Source organism: Dromiciops gliroides, chromosome 4 (assembly GCF_019393635.1).
Source record: "Dromiciops gliroides isolate mDroGli1 chromosome 4, mDroGli1.pri, whole genome shotgun sequence".
Lineage (NCBI taxonomy): Eukaryota > Metazoa > Chordata > Mammalia > Microbiotheria > Microbiotheriidae > Dromiciops > Dromiciops gliroides.
Genome location: NC_057864.1, coordinates 211,173,135 through 211,184,331, shown reverse-complemented (window position 1 = coordinate 211,184,331; position 11,197 = coordinate 211,173,135). Strand labels below are relative to the sequence as shown.

The 11,197-nt window shown below is 41.6% G+C and overlaps 1 protein-coding gene across 1 annotated transcript in view; it reads left to right on the top strand.

Annotated features, from left to right (window-relative positions):
• The first annotated feature begins 3,488 nt into the window (after nucleotides 1–3,488).
• HELZ (helicase with zinc finger) overlaps nucleotides 3,489–11,197 on the top strand; it is a 272,879-nt gene continuing 265,170 nt past the window's right edge. Inside the window, 1 exon segment of the mRNA XM_044001827.1 lies at nucleotides 3,489–3,567. The gene's annotated coding sequence lies outside the window, so the exon portion shown is untranslated.

Here is an 11,197-nt window from a genome sequence, read left to right as displayed (position 1 = left end):
CCCTAGACCCCTACCTGCTCCTGTCTTATAAGGAGAGGGGAGTTATTCCTTCCTAGTAATTCCTCAAACAATATTTATCAGCCACTGTAGTAGTCTAAACTCCTGCCTTCATGCAAGTTAGGCTAGTTTTTCCTTGAAAGGTATTGACACCATCCTTGTGACCTAGTTGGCTCAGAGGACTAAGGGCTGTTGACATGATTTCCTGGTTGCCCGAGTACAAAACAGCCAGAAGAGCTCTAGGTGTCCTTTCAGAATCTTGGCTGGTAGAAAATTAAAGGCAAGGAAGCTTCACTGAGCCAAATCATATCAGTGTGTATTCAATGCCTGTCCTTTATTGAATGCCTGTCTCCTACTATGGTTAGGTAAATCTCATTTTTAAAAACTTGAATGACCTACAAAATGCCTCATTTTGTTTCAGCATTGAACCTAAAATACTAGGTGCTTCCTACCTTTGGGTGCTTTCCTGAGTACTGTATCCAGCTTATAGGACTTCTGTCTCCAGAGTTTCTCAGATAGAAGGTAAACAAGATAGAGCAGAATATCTGCAAAGCAAAGTAATAAGAACTAGGTAGAGTGATAAGGTCAATGTTGATTTACAACTCCATCTCCCTCCCTTTCTCTGCTTCCTGGCTTTCCTGGCTTCCTTTAAGTTTCAGCTAAAGTCTTACCTTCTGCAAGAAGCCTTTCCCAATCCCCCTTTATGCTATTGCCTTCCCTCTGATGTTATTTCCAATTTATCCTTTTTATATCATATTAGTTCATAGTTGTTTTTATGTTGGCTCCCACATTAGACTATAAGTTCTTTACAAGTAGTGACTGTTTTTATTTATTTATTTCTGGTAAGTTGCCTTTCTTTGCACTCCCAAGTGGTTAGCACAGTGCCTTGCACAAAACAGACGATTAATAAATGCTTGCTGACTTGACTTTTGTAAATTAAACCTTAAGTCTTAGATACTTCAGTGTTTCAAAAGATCTGTGATTTTGTCAGACATACGTAGTTCTCCCTTCTATGACATAGATGAGCAATTTTTCCATTCCTTAGGAGACAGTTTTTGAGTTACTGTGTTCCCAAAATTCATCATCCGTTGATCAAACTCTTAACACACAGACTAGTTCTTAGATAAGAGTCTGATTTCATTGCCTATTGGACCTGTAGAAGCCCCAACTTTTTTTTCATAGCAAGCACTCAGATCACCTCCACCCTGTAGGACTTTAGTCGAATCTATCCCAGGACTTCAATAAAATACAGTGTGACTTTTGGGGCCTGAGGCATCTGAAAAATGAAGTCACAGATGATCTCTAAGACTTCTGCCAGCTCAAATGATGGATAAATAGGATCTTTTCAGTCTGACCTACTTTTTTTTTTTTTTGCAGGGCAATGAGGGTTAAGTGACTTCCCCAGGGTCACACAGCTAGTAAGTGTCAAGTGTCTGAGGTCATATTTGAACTCAGGTCCTCCTGAATCCAGGGCCGGTGCTTTATCCACTATGCCACCTACCTGCCCCCTGGATCTTTTCAGTCTGAGCAAAAAGGGGGAAGGAAGGAGGCTCTTCATCTGGAAGCAGCACCAGGTAGACGGAAAAGGCTATTGGAAAACTGAACGACAAAACTGCTGCCATAGCTCTCTTTCCCTCCCTTCTTATTCTGCTTCATGTTTGTAAGCTCTCTCCTTTATTCAAGACCAGGCACAGAACGAGTATGCTTGGAGATGTTGAAATCTCTGCCTCACAGGCTGAGACTAAGCACCAAAGACTCCTTGGTAGAGGTGGAGTGAGGGATCCCTTGCCTGTAGTTACTATTTCTGGCTAGACAGCCTAGGTAAATTTGTACTTCCCTCATCACATCAAGGTGCTTAGAAATAACAGTTGAATTAGCCCTTTCGTTTTCTTTTGGGAAGAGAAGGGCTGGAAGCTTTAAAACGTTGACTCCAGGCAGAGGCGGAGATTAAATGCTTAGAGCTCACGGGAATTAACTGCTCCTTGGTTTCTACAGGCTGAGCAATTTCTAGCCCATGAATACACAGAAACACGCGTTCCAGAATTGGAGGGACTAGTTACAGACACGACCACATCCAGAGTTTAATCAGTTCATTCATGTAGGTGCCAGTGGCGTCAGCAAAAGGCTCTCGGGGTGGATTTCCTCCTGCTCCTCCACATGCCACACCGCCTCCTCCTAAAGTTGAGCTACTAGAGTTATGGGCTGCTCCGAGAAGTAATAGGCTTAAAAGGGTGAAACAGGCTAGACTTAATGCCACATTCCTGATCCAGGGAGGTGGGGAGTGGGCTAGAGAAAGAAGAGGTCTCTGGTTAAATCATTCACTTGGGGTGACTGCAGGGACTGTGGGAGGGAGGGCGGATAAACAAGCAAAAATGAAGTCGCATACCCTTTAGTTGATTACAATTTAAAAAACAATCGACCAAAAAACAAAACCAAAAACCTCAAGATGATAGTTTTCTCCAGAACACGATGTCCACACTACATGCACAGTATCCCAGGAGGGAGGGAAGGCTGTGCAAAAAAAAAAAAAAAGGAAAAAAAAAAGAAAAGAAAAAAGAAAAAAAAGCGTACCTCTGAAACGGCATATAAATAGACAGTTAAACAGACAGATAAATAGCCAACAAATAACTGCGCCTATCAAGGGACAACCTTCTGTTGCTGAATTTCCATGGTTCTGCTCCTTTCCCCAGAGTGGACAGTGCCAAGCAAGCCTGTTGGGAGTTTGCAAGCCGGAGCTAAACATGCATTCCTTTGGGGGAGGGAGGGGAAAGGGGAACTGTTCACAGATATGAAGCCATCTCCATATATATATATACACACACACACACACACACATATATACGTGTATATACATATCATACATATGTATAAATTATACTATACAGGGCATCCCAAAAATCTTAGTGCAGTTTTAAGTTATTATGTATATATGTCAATAATAAATACAAATATTAAAATACAGTAATAATAAATATCTAAATGCATCTAAATAAATCAACAAATATTCTCAACTACTTAGCAGGAAAAAGTTACAACTGAAGTACAGGCTGCTGGGGTCCCGGCCAAGACTGGCGGGTAACTGAGCAAAGGGAAGAAGAGTGGTTAAAAGGGCGGGTGGGGGAGGGGTGCTTGGCATCTCGGCATCCCGAGGCAGAGGCAATTGCCCCCCCCCCCCCAAGAAAATAACAGTAACAAACAAAACAAGGGGTTAAACTAGGCTGTGAATTTCAAATGCAAATGGGAGTAGCGGAAGGGGGGGGTGGTAGCGGTGGCGGAGGTTACGGGGCCCTGCTGCGGCTCTCTGACAGACTTGGGGAGGTACATTCCCCCCCCCCCCCAAACTTTCCGGCTCGGGGCGTGGCCGAAGCGAGGGGGCGGTGGAAGCTGAGAGGGCGGGAGTTCGACCTGGGGGAGGGGAGGGGAGGGGACCCAGCAGAGGACGGCCGGCAGGAGGAGGGGGGAGGGGAGAGGTTGGAGTGGGGGGAGTCACTTTAAAGGCTCTTTCTTTCCCATAATGCTTTGTGGGGACGTTGACAAGTGGATCCAAGATGGCGTAGAAAGTAATGACAGGTAAGTCCGGACTTCCCCTTTTTGGCTCCGGGGGTCGCCCCGGGAGCTGCCTGTTCGCTCTCGGAGCCCGGTCTAAGGACTGACCGCACCTCACCGTGGCCTCCGGCGGGGGAGAGGCAGGCCTGAAGCTGGAGGGCCCCGGAGGCGAGCAGCGGGCTCTGGGCCTGGGGAGCGGGGCTGTGTGAGGCGAGGCCCGGCCCGGCCCGGCCCGGGCGCTGGGGACTCTGGAGGGTCCTTCCCTCCAACCTCGGACCCCGGGTCCGGGTCCGGTACTGGGGGAGGCGGAGGTTTTCAGTCCTGTGAGAGGAAGGGGCCGGATCTACTGGGAGCCCTGGGAGCGCTTCTCTCCCAGCCAGCCCGCGGCCCCGGTCCTGGGAGCGGACGCGGAGACTAAGGAAGGAAGCTTTCCGTCCTTCCTCCCTCCCCCCACCCATCCTCCTTCTCTTTCTCCTCCTCCTACTTATCCTCCTCCCAACTCCGGACCAGTTGGATGCCCCCCAGGGCTGGGGCTGCTGCTGGAGAGGGCCGGGCTGGAGAAGTGGGTCAGCTTTGTTCCCGCTCCCCGCTCTCTGCCTAGGACTCGCTGACTCCCTTCTAGCCCCAGTCCCCAAGCCGCTTCCTCGGACATCTTCATTGACGCTCGCACAAACGCACCAATAAAATGAATAATTTTTTAAAAAGCGCAACAACACTTCATTGCCTAGAAGAAGCTCTTTCAAAGTGACCATAGTCCTCTTGGGGGAGTATAAGAGGACTCACATTCTTCTAGGGAACTCTTGAGCCCCCTCGCTCCCAACCTTTCTTCCTAAATCATACCTGCTTTATTTTTTATTTTTAAAAATTTTCCTCCTCTAGCCAGGCCCTTGACCGGCCCGAAAAGGATTTAGGGTTAAATGTGGATGTGTCTGGACCGTTAGCTAGAGTAGATATTAAAATATTAATATCTCCATCCTTAGGTCTTGCCCCACCCTACCGCCCCCACCCCACTATAACGTTGTCCGAGAAAAACATCAGTTCAGAAAGAAAAGTCTATCCACAAAGAGGGACTTAAACGGAATCCCCTAGTGGTGGTAGTGGGATGTGTACGTGCGAATGATGGGGGTGGGGGGTTGGGGGGGAGAGGTAGGCGGGGAATGGGGACCTTGTAAGTCTCTGCTTGACTTAATTTGTCTTATAGTAAAATCACTGAGGGTTTAAAACCTTATCTCTGAGGTCACCGGGGGTGGAAGAAGAATCTTTGTCGGTGTGTCTCCAACTTGAAGAGCAGGTTCAAGATAGATTCCATTTTATTTTACTACATGAAATAATGTTAAAATAAAGGAAACAGACACATTTGCAAAACCACATTTTCCTTCTATGTCATTAAGTAACTTGCTTTTTCCTTTTAAAATGTAAATACCCTTTTAATTATGGCTGAAGAATATGATATGTAAGAAGTTTTGCCTCATCTAATATCGATGTTGTGTAGACATACTTTTTTACTTTTTAAAAATTGTCTTCAGGAATTGAATAAGCAGTTTTACTAATTGATCACTAATGAACTCCATTGCTGTTGAGATGAGTAAGGTGAAGTTTCAAGCTATTTATCTTCTTTCCTATTCTATTTTTATGCCTAAGGGTAATCCTAAAGCTGTAACCGAAATATCTTTTTTCTTTTCAAGTAAGTCATCAATATTTGAATATCAATCAGTATAAATATCATCAATACCAATATTTGACTATCTACTCTAGCTAATATTAAGACATCCAAGTAAAAAAGGAGTATAGGTTGGGGAAGTATATTTAGAAGTAGAAAGCATACATGCAATATACATGTATCCAGTTGAATCATTGTTCCTCCTCACTTTTTAGAACTTGTGCCGAGCTTTCTGTCATTGTTGTCTTAAGAAGGGTAATTATAGTTTTTTAAACTAAAATGTCCACATGTAGCTTTAATTTTATTTCTTAACTTTGTTTTTACTCTAATGTCAATGTATATTTACATTGTGTTTACATTAGAGATATCATCTGAATATCAGTGATGTGAATGTTAGTGAGTATTTTATGTGAATAGTTTGTACCTAACTTGTGAAGTGTAACATTTATAGTAGGAAGATGTCTTTTTTTGTTTGGAAAATGGACATAGTTCTTCGCTCTGTTTTGTAGTAATGTTGAAATAGTATGTGGTATGAATTTGTTTGGTTTATGTAAATAAGACCTATTTCTTTACAATCATACCTCATGGAATCAAAGAATTTCATAGTTGGAAGTGAACTCAGAAATCATCTAATCCAAGCCCTTGTCACAAAGCTTTCTGACATGTTTTATTTGAATCCCACCAGTGATAGGGAATTTGCAGCATTAGGAAGCAGCCTATTACTTAATTAAGATAGCTCTAATTTTTCTAGGAATTGTGACAAGTAAAATTAAATGTGTGGTTGTCTTATTCCTGTCCCAAGTGTAGGGAAAGCTAGCTAGGATTTACTTATAAATTAGAAGCTTTAGCACCAGTTTTTGGGCATTAAGCATTTGTTAGAAAAAAGGAACACCTGGGTCAGAAAGGTAAGAAAAGGCCTATCTAGCCTACTGTTACTGTTCCAGCCTTGCCTAGTCCTTCCTCAATTTCTCTACCACCAGCCGGAACTTCCACCCTGCTTCAAGCTAATTGGCTAGCATCACCCATTGGTTCACTGGACTTGAGGGTGGACCCTGTTGAGGTCAGAGTCCACAATCTCTGAAACCACACCCTTCTGAGGGCCAGGCAGGTGTGGCTTTAATAGAATTAACTTTAAGTGAGTTGATCAGTGAAGTCAGTCAATCTCAGTCAATCCAATCAAGCTGGGGCCTTTGGGCGGTCCCAAACCCATTATTACAGAATTCAAATTGAAATATGCTCCCTTATAATTTTCACCATGGGCCCCAACTCAAAAGAGCTTATCATTTATGTATACTTGGAACTCCTTGGTGTATCACTGTTATTCTTAATTATGAGAAACTATGAATTTAAGGGTCAATGGATTTTTTGGGGGGCTTATAGGGGTGGGATTAGGATGAAAACATATCACCTAAATTTTTCTCAAAGTAATTATGCTCTTGGACTTTTTTCTTAAAATAAACTATAGTTTAATCTCTTTAATGTAAACAACCATATTAGAATGCCATATTACAAGGAGAACAAAATAGCTCCTTAAGGAGCTTTCATTTAAATGGTGGAGAAAATATGCACATACATAAACATAAACAACACATACAAACATATACATGATAATCTGAGGAGGGAAAGCACTAGCAGCCAGGGAGACCAGTAAAGGTGTTGGTTGCTTCAGCTAAGTCTTAAAGGAGATCTGACATTTCAAGAGGTGGAGGTGAGAAGGGAGCACTAGGGCTTTTCAGATCCTTTTGCTTCCAGTTTGTGGGGCTAAGTTGTGAAGAGCTTTAAATGTCAAACAAGAGTTTATATTTGATCCTGGAGGTGATAGGCAGTCACTGGACTTTGACTGTAAAATGGTCAGCCCTGCATTATAGGAAAATCACTTTGGAGGTTACATGGATGATGGATTGGAGTAGGGAGAAACATGAGGCAGGGAGTCCAAATAGGAGGTGAAGTTGATGACAGTTTGACCTGCGTGACTGCTGTGTGACTGTTGGAAGAGGATATATGCAAGGGGAGATAGAAATGGCAAGATTTGTCAACTGATTAGATATTTGGGGTGTTTGGGAATGAGGAGTCAAGGCTGATGCTGGGCGACTGGAAGGTTGGTGGTATCCTTAATGAAAATTGGGAAATTTAGAAAAGGAGTGGATTTTGGGGGAAAGGTAGGTAGGGAGTTCTTTTTTGAACATTTTGAGCTTGACATACTTATTATGGGACTTAGCTTTTGGAATGTTCAATGGGTTTATGTAGTACTGGACCTTGGGAGAGAAACCAGTGCTGTATGTATAGATAGCGCTTTATTTGCAAAATGGTTTACAGATACTGATCTCATTTGATCCTCACTATGTTATTATCTCCATTTTGCAGATGAAGAAACTGAGGTAGACAGGTTAAGTGACTTGCCCATGGTCAAACAGCCTGTAAGACAGGGGCTGGATTTGAAGTAATGTGTATCTGATTTAAAGCCCAATACTCTATTAATTGTGACATCTAGCTTCATTTCTTTGCATAGATTCAATTAAACCTGTGGGAATTGATGTGGTCACCAAATGAGAGAGTATAGAGAAAGAAGAGAGGACTCAAAGTAGAGTCTTTGAAGTATATGCATAGATAGTTGGCATGACATGGATGGTGATTAAGTGAAGGAGACGGAAAAGAAACAATCTGACAGCTAAGAGGAGAACCAAGACAGAACAGTATGATGAGAATTCAGGACGGGATAAGGTATCTCAGAGGAGATAGTGGTCAGCAGTGTCAGTTGCTTGTATAGAGGTCAAGAAGGATAAGGATTAGAAAAGGTTGTTAGCTTTGCCAATTAAGAGATCATTGGTAATTTTAGGAGAGAGCAGCTTCATTTGAAATTAGAAGTTAGATTACAGAATGCTGTAAAGAGAGAGAAGGAGAAGCCCTGAATATAGACAATTTTCAAGAAGTTTGCCTGAGAAAGTCAGGAGAGAGAAAGATGAGAGCTTGAGGGGATGGATGGTAGGGCCAAATGAGAGGTTTTTTATTTTTATCTTTTTAAGGATGAGGACAATTTAGTGTTTATAGGCAACAGGAAAAGAACCCGTAGATAGGGCAAGATTGAAGCTTAGAGAAGGGTACAATCTGTTGGAGAATATTGGAAGGGATGGGATCAAGGGTATATGTGAAGAGGCTTGCCTTGGTGAGAAAGGCTACCTCAGCAGGCATTGTGAGTCTAAAGGAGGAAATAGTTGGGGTGGTGTGGAGTGACTGAGTTGAAAAGTCAGATAGTTGTGTATGAAGAGCAACAATATGGGTGTATAATTTCTGTGTTGTTTCTTTTTTTGGCAAGAGAAAAAAATGGGGCAATTATCCATCACCTCTTTGTTGCTCTGCCTCTTTCCTTTATCCTGCATCTGCCAGCCTCAAGCTAGAGACACATTCAAGCCTTTATAGCTCAATTTGAACTTATTATGGGATTAAAATTCAGTAGGTTAATATTCTGTTGTCATAATGTTGGTTCCATTTTAAAAAAACACCAACAAAACATTTAGAAATAGGTAATGTTAGGCCTAAAAATACCAAAAAGCCTTTCATATTTAACAGATAATGTAGATTGTGCAAACGGGTGATGTATCACCATTGCTATCACAATTTTTGTTTGTCATTTTTCAGTCATGCATGTCTTATTCTTTGTGACCCCATTTGGGGTTTTCTTGGCAAAGATAATAGAATGGTTCACCATTCTCCAGCTCCAGATGAGGAACTGAGGCAAACAGGGTTGAGTGACTTGCCAAGGGTCACACAAGCTAGTAAGTATCTAAGGCCACATTTGAACTAAGGAAGATGGAAGAGGTTTTCTGGAGGTAGAAATAGAAATATACTCTGTCTCCTGTGCCACCTCAGCTGCACAATCACAATAAAACCGTCTTTTAAAATGTTCGGTGGTGGTGGTGATGGTGGTGGTGGTGGTAGTAGAAGAAGAAGTAGAAGAAGGCTACTTGCTACATTTGATCAAAACATTCAATGATGGGAATAAAAGTTGTATTAAGGCAAAAGTCCACATCTTTGAGCTATGTAAAGACATTTTAAAAAGTTGGGCCTCTTGGTTGGGAGATCAGGCCATTATTTTTAGGTAAGGCTGTACTATTTTGGAGTTAGTAGATTTCATATGGGCTGCTAAATTTGGATGGTTTGGACTTTGCAATTATGTAGTAAGAAAATAGTTTTAATAAGAAGGATATTAAGTCTACATTGCTGAGTCAGCTTTTTTTTTTTTGAGCACAGCCTTAACAAGTAGCTAGTGATACAGGGAGTGAGTAAATAAAGAGCTGGGCCCTCAGTCAGAAGACCTAAGTTCAAATCTGGCCTCAGACACTTAACTAGCAGTGTGACCCTAAGCAAGTCACTTAACTTCTGTTTGCCTCACTTTCCTTAACTGTAAAATGAGGATAATAATAGCATCTATCTTGCTATTAAATGAGATAATATTTATTTAAAAAGTGCTTAGCACAGTGCCTGGCACATGGTAAGTGCTCTATAAATGCCACCTCCTTTCCCCCTCTCCTGGCCCCCTATCACTTATAGTGCTAAACATTTAGAAGACAAGAGAAGTAATTTTGACTCTCAAATGATCCTAAGGCATCGAACTGGATGGGAACTTAGAAATCCTTTGGTTTAACTTTCTTATTTTTCAGATGAGGAAATAGGCCCAGAGAAGTCACACAGCTAGGCGGTAGAGTTTAGATTTGAATCCAGGTCATCTGACTCCAAATCCAGTTTTCTATACACCGTATCATTTATGGGGGATATATACAATTAAAAAAAAAGACTAGGAAGATTTATAAAGAATTATGTAGGTGAACAGAACTCAACAAAAGTGCTAATCTTACTTACTAGCTGTGTGACAGTGGGCAAGTCACTTAACTCCAATTGCCTCACTTAAAAAAAAAAAGGTGCTAATCTACAGTTTGCACATTAATTAAGAATGAGTTGTGACATTCCTATTTGTGTATATATTAAAATATAACAATCCATGAAAATAATAGGCTACATTCAAGGACCAAATGCTTGTCTAGCAGTAGAAAAATAGCCATTTCATGCTTTTTGAATTGTACTGAAGGGATTGGCAGCAGGTGTTTAACTTCTCAGCTCCTTTGGAGGAAGGAAAAGAACTTTAAAAAGCAACAGTATGGGGGCAGCTAGGTGGCAAAGTGGATAGAGCACCGGCCCTGGAGTCAGGAGTACCTGAGTTCAAATCCGGCCTCAGACACTTAACACTTACTAGCTGCGTGACCCTGGGCAAGTCACTTAACCCCAATTGCCTCACTTAAAAAAAAAAAGCAACAGTATGAAAAATCATTATGATTGTATACTTTTTAATAAATTTAAGTAAATATTTGTCACCCTTTTGTCAGAGGTGAATGAAGCCTTTTGGGGTTTGTCATACTTTTGGCCTGAATCCTTACCTTAAAACCTTGGAAATGTACCTAGTACTTCCCTATTTGTAAATGTGTTCACTCAAATCACAAAAAAAGACCTTTTAATAACAAAGATTATGCTCTACAATATACTGTTTATGACCTTCATGATAGCAGTCCATTTGTTTGGGATCCCAGAGCTGAGGCTCTTTTCCTTTTAGGGGTTCCAAGGCCACTTGTAGTTGGAATCAAGATCCATGGCTACCTGTTTCATTCCTCATTGCATTTATTTACCATCTGGTCAGCTGCTTCTCTTGAGCTTTTAGTGCCTGTGAAATCCATCTTCTTCTGTTGTTATCATCTTTTTGTTTTGTTTTGTTTTTTGGTTATCATCCTTTTGGTCCAAACACACACATGGCACTGTGGTCATTGGAAATAGGACTATGGTGTATTCTTCAATGGAAAACATGCCTCTGTCCATTCTGTCCTGCTTACCTGCTGGGCAAATGATGACTATGCCATTTATATTCAGATAGAATGAATAATAAATAGCCTTTGATATATCCAATTTGTAGCCTTACTTTGAAATTTTTCTAGAAAAGAATTATGATAG